The 14,094-nt window shown below is 39.9% G+C and overlaps 3 long non-coding RNA genes across 11 annotated transcripts in view; 2 read left to right on the top strand and 1 right to left on the bottom strand.

Moving 5' to 3' along the window:
- Positions 1–5,930, top strand: part of LOC128829620 (uncharacterized) — a 53,295-nt gene extending 47,365 nt beyond the window's left edge. For all 6 annotated transcript variants that reach the window (XR_008443361.1, XR_008443362.1, XR_008443359.1 and 3 more), the window contains 2 exons: positions 3,153–3,235; positions 5,760–5,930. This is a non-coding gene — a long non-coding RNA (uncharacterized LOC128829620). The remainder of the gene's footprint in view (positions 1–3,152; positions 3,236–5,759) is intronic.
- The window catches only part of LOC128829605 (uncharacterized), an 84,159-nt gene extending 73,367 nt beyond the window's left edge, over positions 1–10,792 (bottom strand). The window contains exon 1 of one of the 4 annotated variants that reach the window (XR_008443356.1): positions 10,500–10,792. This is a non-coding gene — a long non-coding RNA (uncharacterized LOC128829605). The remainder of the gene's footprint in view (positions 1–10,499) is intronic. The other 3 variants (XR_008443357.1, XR_008443358.1, XR_008443355.1) reach the window with 3 other exon arrangements.
- A 494-nt stretch (positions 10,793–11,286) lies between these two features.
- Positions 11,287–12,439, top strand: LOC128829644 (uncharacterized). Its single transcript, XR_008443367.1, has 2 exons — positions 11,287–11,563; positions 11,810–12,439. It is a non-coding gene; the product is annotated as an uncharacterized LOC128829644 (long non-coding RNA).
- Positions 12,440–14,094: the final 1,655 nt, after the last annotated feature.

The following is a 14,094-nucleotide window of genomic DNA, read 5'->3' on the forward strand; positions in this document are numbered from 1 at the left end:
GCCATACTAGGTCAGACCTGTGCTCCATCTAGTCCAATATCCTGTCTTCCAACAGTGGCAAATACCAGATGCTTTGAAGAGAATGAACATAACATAGCAGTTTATTGAGTGATCCATACCTGGTTGTCCACTCGCAGCTTCTGGCAGTCAGAGACTTAGGACACACAGAATATGGGGTTGCATCTCTGACCATCTTGGCTAATAGCCATTGATGGACCTATCTCCATGAACTTATCTAATTCTTTTCTGAACCCAGTTATAATTTTGACCTTCACAACATCCCCTGACAATGAGTTCCACAGATTGACTGTGCATTGTGTGAAGTAGTATTTCCTTTTGTTTCTTTTAAGCCTGCTGCCTGCCTATTAATTTCATTGGGTGACCCCTGGTTTTTGTATTATGTGAAGGGGTAAATAACATTTCCTTATTAACTTTCTCCATGCCATTTAGGATTTTATAGACCTCTATCATATCCCTCTTTAGTTGTCTCTTTTCCAAGATGAACCGTCCCAGTTTTTTTAATCTCTCCTCATCTGGAAGCTGTTCCATTCCCTAATCATTTTTGTTGCACTTCTCGGTACCTTTTCCAATTCTAATATATACATTTTTAGATGGGGCGACCAGAACTGCAAGCAGTATTCAAGGTGTGGGCATACCATGGATTTATATAGTGGCATTATGATATTTTCTTTCTTATCTATCCCTTTCCTAATGGTTCCTCACATTCTGTTAGCTTTTTTGACTGCCGCTGTACATTAAGCAGATGTTTTCAGAGAACTATCCACAGTGACTGCAAGACCTCTTTCTTCAGTTGTAACAGCTAATTTAAGCCACATCATTTTGTATGTGTAGTTGGGGTTATGTTTTCCAATGTGCATTATTTGCATTTATCAACATCGAATCTGCCATTTTGTTGACAAGTAACCCGGTTTTGTGAGATCTCTTTGTAACTCTTTACAGTCTGCTTTGGACTTAACTACCTTGAATTTTCTCTCCTTTGCAAATTTTGCCATTTCACTGTTTACTCCTTTTTCCAGATCATTTATGAATATTTTGAACAAAACTGGTTCCAGTTCAGCACTCTGGAGGACACTGCTATTTACTCCTCTCCATTGTGAAAACTGATAATGTATTCCTACCCTTTGTTTTCTATCTTTTAACCAGTTACTGATCCGTGAGAGGACCTTCCCTCTTATCCCATGACTGATTGCTTAAGAGCCTTTGGTGAGGGACCTTGTCAAAGGCTTCCTGAAAGTCCAAGTACACAATATCCACTGGATCACCCTTGTCCACATGGTTGTTGATCCCCTCAAAAGATCAATGGGAAGAGAGAAATAGAGTGTCTGTGACAAAATTTGAAGAGCAATGACCTGGGCATTGATCCATTCATTTACAAAGAATTACAAGGTGGATATTGTTTCCTTGTTTGATTGGGCTTTTAGTCACCAAGTTCAGCAGTCTGCTATGAAATCTTGTTTCCTTCCTTATCTTTCCCTCTCTTCATCCCATTTTGCTTGCTAATTCCCAACAACCTCTCCCTCCAGACTGATAGATTGTTAGGTATGAATAAAAGGACAATTTTGCTATTACCTGCTAATTTGTCTTCTCGTAGCACAGAATCTATCAGTACAGATGATCCTTCCATTCAGTTAAAATGTTTGCCACTTTGCAATTTGTTTGTTATAATTATCGTTTAATAATAATGATACCTAGCACTTAAAGAGCACTTTTCATCCATAAGCTGTCTCAGAGCTCTTTTAGACATTTTGGTTGAGATTCTGCACTGCTCCTCTAAGAGACACAGCACAATATTCACAACCCAGGTGGGTCTGAGGTAGCTTTAAACCACTTTTGCGCCCTCTCAATCCTGGGCTGCTCCACAGCCCCTGGCATAATGCAGACAGTCTCAGAGGCCTAAATTATAACAGTCTCCCTGAGCAGCCCTCTGAGCCACAGTGCTGCACAGAATCTCTGGGCTGGTCTACACTGGGGGGGATCGATCTAAGATACACAACTTCAGCTATGTGAATAGCGTAGCTGAAGTCGAAGTATCTTAGATCGATTTACCTTGGGTCCTCACGGCGCGGGATCGACGGCTGCAGCTCCCCCGTCGACTCCGCTACCGCCGCTCGCACTGGTGGAGTTCCGGAGTCGACGGGGAGTGCATTCGGGAATCGATATATCGCGTCTTAACGAGATGCAATGTATCGATCCCTGATAAATCGATCGCTACCCGCCGATACGGCGGGTAGTCTGGATGTACCCTATGCAATGTTGAATCTCAACCCCTGACAAATCCTCCCACATCCAGTCATGCCTTCCTGCTCCAGGGCTTTGGAGGGGGGTCCTCAGAAGGCAGTCTTATGACTGTCTTCCTCAGTTCCTGTGCCAGGGGTATCCTATCCTGGCCAAATAAGAGCCTCTATACACTTTTCTGACCCTTTTACCCAGCATAAAGGACCAGAGCATGGGGTGTCACCCACTGTAACTTTGAAAATTTCTTTCTGGAGATGTGACACACTATGAGCTCCCTTCTCAGGGGGAGCTTTGAATCCAGATCCTTTCCAGATGACCTAGCTCTGTGATCTTTAATGGCCATGGTTAACTCAACAATCTGCTTCCCGACCAATGAGTTTTATGTCAAATATGCAGTTAAACAAAATGTTCCTAATTCTTTTAAATTTGGTTGTGTTTTAGATTTTCTATGGCCCTTGTCACTGTAGTATCTGAACATCTTTCAATATTTATGAATTTAGCCTCACAATACCCTTGTGAGGTACAAAAGTGTTAATCAACCTCATTTTATAATTTGGGAAACTGAGGTGCAGAGTGGCTATGTTCTTGCCAAAAGCCACACATGGAAGTCTGGGAAAGAGCCAGGAATATGATCCCAATCTCAGCTCCCAAACCTGTGTCTTGGCCACTAGACCACCCTTCCTCCATCTTGATGTTGATGTAACATCACGAGTATAGTTCAGTTTGAAGTGTCAGATAGAGCTGTAGCCAGCAATCTGCAACTTCTGAGGAGCTAAGGGAGTGGGGGTGAAGGGAACAAGGTTTACATTCCTAATGCATCAATTAACCTTGCTTATTTGAGGATATTCAGCAAATCATATTAAAGCTGCTTGATTCTTTGAATTTTATATTTGCAGGTCACCTTTGTCTACAGTGCTGATACATATAATAATGTTTTATGGCTCTCATAAGCACAAAGCATGCAAACTCTATGTCTAAGGTAAGTTAATTAACATTCTTTATGGTATCCCTCCCTAAAAAATATTGCACACGTACAGAGAAATACTCAGTATCTAACTGAAGGCTCAATTCTGTCTTTAAGGCAGTCCTGAGTAAGGGATGCTGCAGAGCACAGCAACTTCTCAGAGGGAGCTCGGGGAGAAAATCTCTCCCTGAGCTCCCCAGTGCACAGGCAGACTGTGCATGCTCCACTAGCTCTTAACATAGTGGAGTATGCTCCCTTCTCTGCATCTGGCCAGTGGGGGACATAGCCCCACCTCCTCCTTCCCCTTCTGGGGCTGGTTTACTCCTCTGAATTCAGAAACTACAGTTCTGTCTGCACCTTCTGAGAAAGGACTCTTGTGCACCACCCTTCACAGCCCCTTTAGTCCTCTTGCAGACATGCAAGGCTGGGCTCAATCTAGCCTGTATTACTATATTACTAGGAACTATATATATATATATATTCCCTCATTGGCATTTGAGTCGTTGTTCTAATGCTTGTAAGTGACAAAAATCTGTAGGAGTTACAAAACGCAAATAATTGTATTAATTATTTAGCTTTTTTTCTTTTTGGCTCTTCAGCAGTATTTGTCCTACAGATCAGCATTACAAAACTGAGTTGAAGTAAAATCCAAACTGACAGGTAGCCCTTACTCATGCAAATAGTCCCTTTGACTTTAATGGGACTTCTTGTGTGAGAAGCGTTTACAGGATGAGACCCTATAACAATTAATAGATTTTACATGGAAAGGTTGCCAAAAATTCGTATTTAGTCAATAGTACATGAAGATTGTAACAGGCAATCAAACAGTATCATATAATGGATTTTTTGGGTGAAATTAGTGATTTTATTAAACAAAGGTTGTTCACATGCATGTAACATTCAATCAGTAATAGGCAAATTAAAAGTTAAAACACGTGTAAAACAGTAGTTTAAATACTGAATATTGAATATTCTGGATTTTGCCAGTTTGTCTTAAAAGCATAGTGTTTTTTTAAAGTTTTCTGCATTTATATTTCTTTTTATAATCTTTTATGTAAGGTTAAAAATGTGTATTATTCACCTGATAGACTTTTTGAATTTTCCTAATTTGCATTTATCTTTTATACCTGCCATGTTGGAATGGCTACTTTGTGATCTGTATTATGTGCATATTTATAGCCTGTGTTAAGTGCATGCTTATACATTTTTTTTAAAAGTGCATTATTTAATACCCTGCAATTGCTAATATCATGTACAATATTACATGTACAGTGATATTCAATACTATACAGTAATATCATATACAGTATTAAGAACTACTATACATATATAATAGAAAATCTTAGCAGAAGTAATTATACATGTGTAGTAGTTATCTTTAAAAATTAATATCTTGCCAGCTTTACTTGCTTTTATTCTCAAAATACTAAGTATATGACTCTGTTATGGAGCATTAATGCAGGACTTGAAAATTATATTAGATACTTACTGGTATTAGTCAGAGGACTAAATCCACAAACCAGAAATAGATACAAAAGAGGGGGACAGGGAAGAATGGATGAAAGATGGGGCTCCCTGCCATAACCAGGTACTAGAAATGAGAAAGTGTATAGACATTTCTATAAAGATGTTGCATATAGTTGCCAGTCAATAGGAATCATAAGTTTCACCCCTTTCTAGCTTCTGGAAGAGAAAAGGGAGGTTTCTATCCCTTCTCCACTTTTCGAGAGCGTTGTGGCTTCTATGAGAGGGTGGTTGAATCTGTGCTACTTTACTTCTCCCTCAGCCTCCATTTCTTTTATCTGTTCTCTATTCCCTATTCCCCTACCCCTATGAATAACTGCAGTACCTCATTCTGATGTTAATAGTTTTGCCAGACAGGGACACCAATATGATATTGACATTACTGACAATTTCACAGTTAGTCATAAGACTCTGGACTACAGATGTTCATCTCTGCAGAGCTTTGTTAATTTCACTTTGCTACTACTTGACAAAGTGATGAGCAGTAGCAGAGGCATTGGAACTGTCTTCCTGCAGACCCAGGAGGACAACACTGCATCATTAACCCTCCAAATATGAACTATGGTAATATTCACAACCTAGAGAACAGAAGTGTACTTTATTTTTTAAATGAAAGCTGCAGATATTAATGGCTTAAGCTCCTATGCTCACCAGAGAATTTTTTTTTACTCTCATTTGGAAAGTGGATGAATAGATTTTCCAAGTGCTGCATTAATAACACATAATAGACTAAATGTATTATTTCAGTAAACAAAAGTGAGATATAGAAATAACCTGATTTAGCTTTTGTTTTAAAATTTAGACGTATATTCTGTCGTGTTTCGAATACAAAAATCTCATTGATGAGAAAAATATGACCCACAATATTTGCTACCTAATAGCTAAAATTAAAGGAGAACTAGAGTTTTTTAAAGTGATAAATGTGTGTTTATGTGTCAGATGCCCCAAATAGTAAGGAGTGGAGGGGCATTTAACAAATAATTAAATGTAACAAATATTTTCTCCTCTATTTCAGGTACTCTGAAATTGCACGGACTTACTGCCAACCACTGTAAAGTCATGGCTATCACTGAACCTTGCTAGAGCCTGGAGCTGATGCATAAGGGCTCAAGTATATGACTTTCATTATATGTCATGGGTTTGTAATTTTTTTTGCACAACCATACTGTTAAATAATAATAATTCCTGCCACAATTCTTGACCAGAATCACAGTAGCTGTGATGTTGCAGCAGATCAGCGGTCCACTGACACAAATTTTAGAAGTCTATAAAAAGGGGAATGAAAGGGGAGATTAATTTGAAATTAGTCATGTGCTGAATGTCCCCCTTATGCTTATTTAGCTGAGGTAATCACAAGAAAAAAAGTAACTCTTTTAAAAAATAAAGTTTGTATTTTTTAGAAAACTCCCAGAGTATTATCTTGTATGAACTCTGAACATTTTGTATTTTAACATAAAGTAATTAAAAATTACACACTGTACATATGGAAATACAGGTTTGATCCTCATAATGAATTAATACAATTTAGCTTTCTTTAATGTGTATGCTACAGGGCGGATTCTAAATTCCAGTGTATTTTTTACATTTAAAACAAATGAGACTATTTATGAGTGTAGGGATATATATGTGTAATACAGAAAGTATGCATATTTTATTTACTGAACACTAGTGCCTTCACACAACCTATTTTTTGTTGACATTTGTTTATTTTCTCTGGGAGAATGACAGATCTGCAGCACAACATAATACCAATCCAAAGGCCAGAGTTTCAGAGCAGACTGGATTTCAGGTAAATAGAAACTGATCCCATAGTGACAGTGATGGCCCCACACTTCCTGCTTCAGCTTTTGAAAGACCTCCCCACCAGCTAAGTCATTAAATCACTTCTTGTTTCCAGACACTGACAACTTTGGAATTTATTTTACACTGCTACTATTCAGACTACTTAAAAGGACAGAATGAACTGTTCTAGGCCCAAATTTTCTGATGCACCAAAGCTCTGGTAAATGTAGCAGAATTGGGGAGCCATCCAGTAGCTGGTTATAGCTCTCTGATCTCTGCCCAGTCATGTCTCTGGTACAAGTTTGAGCACCCTAGGGGCAGCTCTAATTTACCTAAGCTGATATTTATCCCTAATTGACTGTCCACCAACTGGAGTGCAGTGATCTTTAGGCATATTTCCTAGGAGGGTGTTGCAAAAGTAACCTATGATGGCTCTTTGCCTGCTGGGACTTACCCACATCAAGGGAATCCTCAGCAAGTGAGATAAAGGGCAGTTTTCATCTTTTTGTCCCAATTCTCACCCGTTTTTTTTTAATCAAATTAGGAATTATGAAATGCTTGGAAAAGAGCACATTAGATTTCTTATGAAGGTATGTTAACAAGAAAATAACAATAATTTACCTAATTAAGTATATGCTGAAAAATGTACAAAGTTATCTGCTTGGTTAATGAAAGTTAGTGTGGTGTCATTGATAGTGTGTTACAGTTATACCATAATCTGAAAAGGTGTATGTACTCCAATCTTGTGCAATAAAACATTTGGAAAACAACAAGGCTTATAAAAATGTAACCTTATTAAAAATATCTAAAATTTGAAATCCTAAATGTGAAATTCTTGCTTTCTTGTGTAGAGGAAATAGAGCAAAGCAATATAACAGAGAAAGCTAGCAGGACAAAGGAGATACTATTGACTCATTCCAGACTGCCAATTTAGCAGCTCAAACTTAACTTCCTTTTTACTTTTGTAACAGTAGGGAACTCAAAGCTTTTCTGTCTATTTTCTGCACAAATAGAAACACACAAACTTCAAAAAGTAATAGACTACTTTGAAGAAACCAAAACCATCAACAAGTTAAAAACTGCATGCACCACTAAACTGAAGTCCATGATTCTTACAGTTTCCAGTGGGTAAATGTTTATTATTTAGTTGTATTTTTAGGTTACTGCACTAGAGGGAAAAAAAAGTTTTTTTCACCAAATATCACTGTCTGTAAAATACTTTTTGTTGTTTTTAGTGTGATATGGATTTATTGACTTTGCAGTGGGTAAGTACTACTTCAGTATTTTGACAAATTTAAGAAATGAAAAATTGCCTTTGATGTCTCAAGTATACATTGCAATATTTTGGTAATCTTATAATGTTAAAATGATAAAACAGGAAAAAATAAGATAGGATATGAGGATTAATTTTGGACTCTGTATTCAAACATGCTTTTCTATTATTTTTAAATGTTTATTTTGTGCAGAGATTAACTTTTGAACTAAGGTGTACCATTTATTGTCCTCTGTCACAAACCTACTATGACTGGCCAGTAAATGTCATTGTTCCTATAATTTGTATAGTAAGAAATACAGTATCAAAAGTATATTCCTAGGAATTTCACAACACTAGGATGGTTTTCTGTGTGTTCTACCTTGTTCATATAAAATATTTGAGACAGCAGTTTAGCTGTTTTTTGTCCAGAAATAAAACTTAAATCTCTTATGATAAATTGCTTCCTGAACATACAGTGTTTGTTTAAAATGTCCAGTGTAAATTAATCATCATTATGTAAAGCACCCAAACATGGTATTAACTGTGATACTAAGGTAAACATTTCAAATGTTAGAAATCTAATTTTACAACAGAGCTACTTTACAGTAAGCAATACTTTTAAATCTAGAGGCAAAACAATGGATTTTGTACTTGTTTATTATTAAATCCTGAACTGTATTAGTACACCTGGAGCTTTTAAAATGCACCACCTGTGATTCACATTTCCTTTAACATATTACCAAAAGACAGACATGTTGGGCGCTATCAGAATATCTCTCAGTTATGAAGATTTGTGCAAAGCCTGAGTGACCGGGTTTCTTTTTCTTGTTATAACAGAGGTAGGCTAAACAAACAGAACTAGCATGTAATGAAAAGCTCCACTTATCATAGATTTTGCTATTTTGAAACGACTGAAATTAGATCATTTTAAAATCATGATCGAGACTCAGTAAAACAGGGCCCAGTTAGAACCCATCCCCAGAAAAGCTTCTGTGTGCCTCTCAAAAGTTTGCTTATCGATTTGAGAGCAGAACCCCACCCTTATTGAAAGACAAATCAACCAACTCCAGTATTGTATAGGAATGACCCCAAACAGCGGTACGTTTAGTGGTTTGAACTATACTGTAGCACACTAGAATTCTTCCCTTATGCTGATGGCTGCTATTTAATAAACGATGCAGGTTTTATGGGTAACAAGTCCCTTCGTGGCTGTGTTGTCCGACCTATTAACTATTCCTTCTGCCAAGCTGTTGCCGCTCAGTTTCTGGGTGTTGGGAGCCATGTAATGGAGACACATGGAAGGTGGAAGTGATATAGGATGAGGGAAATTGGCCCATGAGTTCCAGAGGCTACTGCCAGGCTACAGGCTCTGTCCCTTGTCTTGCTTGTGCAAGACTGGCTCTGGTGTCTGTCCCCTCCCTAGCTAAACAAAACCGCTTGTAACTCCTGAATGTTATTGCACAATGGGAGGAGGCTCCTTTTCAACAGGGCTGGTCAGTGTCTCCTCCCTCTTTCGCCCGCCCTCCTGCTGGCTCTCTGGAAGGAAGTGGGGATCACTGGGCACTTTCCTCTTGGGGTGCTATGGAAGCCTGAGCCCTCATCGTCCCTTCGTACTGCAGAGCGGCTTCCTCCAGGATCCAGGGGAGGGAGAAAGGTGGGAGGGAGCCAGCGGAAGGGCCCGCCGCCTGCTGTTGTCAGGGTGGCGGTGACTTCATTCTTTTCTTAATATAGAGTCGGTTGTCAGGCTCTGGACAGAGCCGGGCTGGAGGGATTGGCTGTCAATCACATGACGTCACAATACGCTTGTGTGAGCACTGTAAACACTAGATTCTGGTCATTATAGCTCTATGTGTGAGGGCGCGCGCGCCTGGGCTGCTTGTCTCCCTCTGTGTGCCTGGGACCGACTCAAGCACACTGCTCCCTTCCCCTCCGCTTTCTGTGAGAGCAATGTCGTTGCCTCCATGATCTCTCACGGTGTAGAGCTCCAAAGGTAACATAATTGGAGGGGGATGATGTAATTCTCTCCCTGGCCAGTAGCTGCCTACGCTTGCACCAATCCCCTAGTTACTGGGGAGGGGGTATATCAGCACAGTATTAGCTGCCCCCAACATGCCGTGCAGATTGGGGGAGGCTGATCCCCCAAGCAAGAACAAATGCACTCCCTTTTAATCCGGAGTGGTGGTGAAAAGGTGGAAGATCCTCTCTGTCTTCAGCTCCGGCAGCAGATTGGGTAGAGGCGAGCCCAGTACGGCGTGTGTGTGCAGTAAACACGCCGATGAGCTCTGGCGGTAAACAAATCTCCTACTAGGCTTTCTAACACAGCAACTTGCTTCAGGCAGCTCCCCCAACACACGCACGCACGCACACACATTTCCCTTCTAACAAAAGCCTGTTTAATATTGGTTAATGCGTCAGCTTTTGTTCTGTAAGCGGCAGTAACTATTCCTATTTTTATAACCTATTGTAATATGTGACAGTTGATATCCCGACTAACCCAGCTCCTCACCACACACACACACCCCTACAGTATGAGACCCACGTACAGTCGCATGCCCCTCCAGTTCAGTGACAACAAACCACTATGGCTTAGCTCTCGGTCTGAAATCCCAGTCCTTCTTTATTTCCTCTGTATCCTTCTGCCTTTCTATTGTAGCAGATAGAAGAGGAGGAATCCTCCCTCCCCCCCCCCCAAAAAGGAAATATCTGAATTGTACTTACTGATCTGTCAGAGGAGGAAAAACACCCTTCTCACTGTAAAGCAAAATAGCCAGTTGCAGGACGCTGCCAGTATGATGAGAAAGCGAAGAAAAATCTTCCAATAGCGAGATTACCCCTAGATTCGGCTGTTTAACCAGAAAAAAAAAATAAAAATAACAACCCCCCCTGTTGCCTTTTTTGTGCAGTTTCAGCAAAGCTGCGAGGAAGTTGGTCCTTTTGTTCCACTATTTATAGATTGCGTCAACATTGCGAAAAGGAGAAGGCGGAGCAGTGGCACTTACTCCTCCGCGAGAGAGGGAGAAAAACCCTGCACACACGCGACCTTAAGTACACAACACTACGACCTCCTCCTCTCCTCCTCCTCCACTACCCCACTGAGCAGCGCCAGAGATCAGATTCAATCACGTGTCTGAGGAGAGCACCAGCCTGCCCAGTGCCTGCTTAGTGCTGCCTTGCCATGCACAGCAGCAGCAGAGAGAAGCTACTCTCCCCGCTCGCAGGGACTCTGGAGCTCGCATCCAGGTTATGCTTTATATGTGCAGATGAATGGATTTCCCTCCGTGTCACCCACTAAGCTTTTACAAGTGCATGCCACAGTGCCCACTGCTGCCACATCTATGTTCTCCATTGCCTCTCATGTTTATATATTTGAATATACTCTTCTTTTTTTACTACAAAAGAGTTCTAAAGTGAATTTGTTGCAACCCTACCATTGCAAATTCGCAGGAGATTAATACGCAGGAAAGGGGAAGCAGCATTGCTAAGACCCATTGCTAAGACTCCGCAGGTGCACCGAGAATATGTGACAGTTCCCTTTTCATTCCTACCATATAGGAGGGGAGGAGAGTATGTCAGGAGAAGTTCCTGAAGGGTTAATGGCAATGTGTTTGCTGAGGATATTTAAACCTTCCATTTAAAGCTGAGCTTGAAATTATAAAACTCCTTCTCCATCCAAGAAATGAAATTGCACTTTTCTGGCCTAAGGCCAGCGTCTCTGAACTGAATGTAAACCAGGAATATTGCAAGAGGGCCTTCCAGTGAAACGAAATTAAATTGGCTTGGTCGTAAGTGTTGTTTATATTCTCAATTTCCAATCGCTCTGCCCTCTCTTTCTGCTACACATTTAATTTTTCTGCTTTTGGAATAAAATAGTTTAGTAAAGCAGACCAGTGAGCGGAATGACCGACTCAAGATAAGTTGACACGGGTGAAGTCACATGGGACGTAGGATGTTTCCGTGAGCTTAACTATGTTGTTAACAAGCTGAAAGAATATGTGCTTTTAGGGGGTTTCTTGTCACCCGTCTCTTAGGAGCCATTGGCTGGGATGGTTCCAGTGGTACCCTCTGCATGAGAGTCAGCGCGTAAACGATGGAAAGGGAGGCCGGGCACCGGAGTTGTTTGAATCTGCTAAAGCGCGAAGTTCCTACTTGAGTCAGCAAGAAGTTCTTGCTGCCTCTACGAAAAAATAATGAAACTTCTGCAGGATTGAGAACCTTCTGTGTTTAAAAGGAGAAATATATATATACACACACACTGATGCAATTAGAAAGGAATTGAAGGAGAGAAGTGAGGCTAAACGATTTTGTGCTAATGAACCGAGTGATGTGATTGTTCTAAAAAAATTGCAATGGACATGCAGGGAGATATACTGCGTTTGAACAGAAACTGTGGACCAGGTGAGATTTCGAGGTTTTTTCTTTCCTGTCGTGCGGTATCTAGCCGGATGATTTCCTACTGTTTATGTTACATTACAACGGATTCTTTTCCTATTATTTATTTTCTTGACAAAAATACAATAGTCACTTTGAAACCCCCTCCCCTCTCGCGCGCAAACACTCATTTTACTGCAAAGTGGCGGAGGGGCTCTGATACTATGGCTCACTTTTATGATAATAGAAAACTCTGAACGACAGTGAAATAAATACATATCTTGTAGTTATTTTCTTATCTTGTATCCTGATCCTGGTTTATCTTCTTTACAACTTTGCGCTTGGGAATAATATCTCATCGCTGCTGCTGCTGCTGCTGTTTCGGCAACATCCAACAGTTTGCTCATCCTCCGTAGGACTATGAGTATTTTTTTCTGCCGCGCTATAGTAAACTACAAGAGAATTTAAATAAACCAGTCTGAAAATAGACAATGTTCGGTGTCAGTCGGAAGACTGAGTTCCTTCAGTGTGTGGAGTGAAAGCCGTTTCAGAAGGTGCAGCTTTTTAAAAGCTCTTTAAATAATGTGTACGATTAATTCTATGAACACTTAATGATGGTAATAAAGGGTCAAACTAATGATTAAACGATGAATAAACATTCTTGGTAAGAGTCCAGAATTGAATAGACAGTAGTTAGGATATCACTTAATGCTTTTCTTAAAATTAATGAAAAAAGAATTGTGAGTCATTGGAACAACTTTTAAAAATATGCTTTTAGGACAAATGAAATGGATTATTGTGATGGGAATGGACAGAGGATAAAAGCAGAAGGTTAAACGGTTGAATAGCAAAAAGCAAGCGTACAGGCTCCAAACGTTGGCTTTCAAACTCAGTGTAATTGCCCAGATGCAGGTTGAATTCAGTAAAAAGCACTGCGTTTAGAAATTTAACAATAGCGCTTTAGAAGTCTCTAAAGAACACCTTAATTGTTGGAATTTAGATAACTAGGAAACTCGTTGTGACCTACATTACTGTTCTGAGTCAGCACTGAACAGCCAGCTTGCAAACTTGTACACACTCCAATTCTTACCGTCAGCAACGGATCTTTTGGGTGGAGCTTTTTTCCACAGTTTCTGTAAGCACTTTATTTGGTGGTTGCTAGTCCCATGTTTACAAATAAACAAAGTTAGATGGCGAGACTAGGTGGGTGAGGTAATATCTTTTATTGATAATATCCTGGGACCCAGCAGGACTACAACACTGCATACAAAGTTACATGGAGTCCGTTTCTCGTCTCATATCTAGCATTGTCAAAACTGCCTCCCTACTTGCGGTTTTCAGTACTGTACAGTCAGAATAGACGAAATTTAAGATTATTTTAATAGCTAATTTGTTAGTAAAAAGCTTATTTAAGCAAATATAAGTTTCTCCAAGTTTAGAAAGAAGGTAATTAGAATGACACTGCATTTTCAGAAGGGCTTCGGATTACTTAGCTGATCAGATAATAGATGTTACGTAGGTAAGAGCTATTGCATGATACATGCCGTTTTTCTTTCTTAATACCGTAGGGAGTGTGTAAAGTTCACAACAAAAAGTTCTTACCATATTGTTTTCCGTGTTCCGTGTTTAATACACTTTAATACAAGCTGTGCAAGGGCTATATACCAAATGTCGATGTCGTTAATTAAGGATTATAGTCTATTCATGTTTGAAGTGAAGTTAGACATAGTTGAAGAGGCTGCATGTTGAACACACAGTTGAACACTGAAGAAGCGAGAAGACACACGTTAGCAGTTTGATCAGTGATCAGTACATATAACACTACACCTCCACTCGTGCCGAGCGAGTGTCTAAGGAAATCAGTCAGACTCCGCGTCCATTTATATTCAAAATGACAAAAAGAGTTCAGATGAAATACCCTCGGAAACTCCGTCTTTTGGAAAGA

This window comes from Malaclemys terrapin, chromosome 1 (genome assembly GCF_027887155.1).
Source record: "Malaclemys terrapin pileata isolate rMalTer1 chromosome 1, rMalTer1.hap1, whole genome shotgun sequence".
Taxonomy (NCBI): domain Eukaryota; kingdom Metazoa; phylum Chordata; order Testudines; family Emydidae; genus Malaclemys; species Malaclemys terrapin.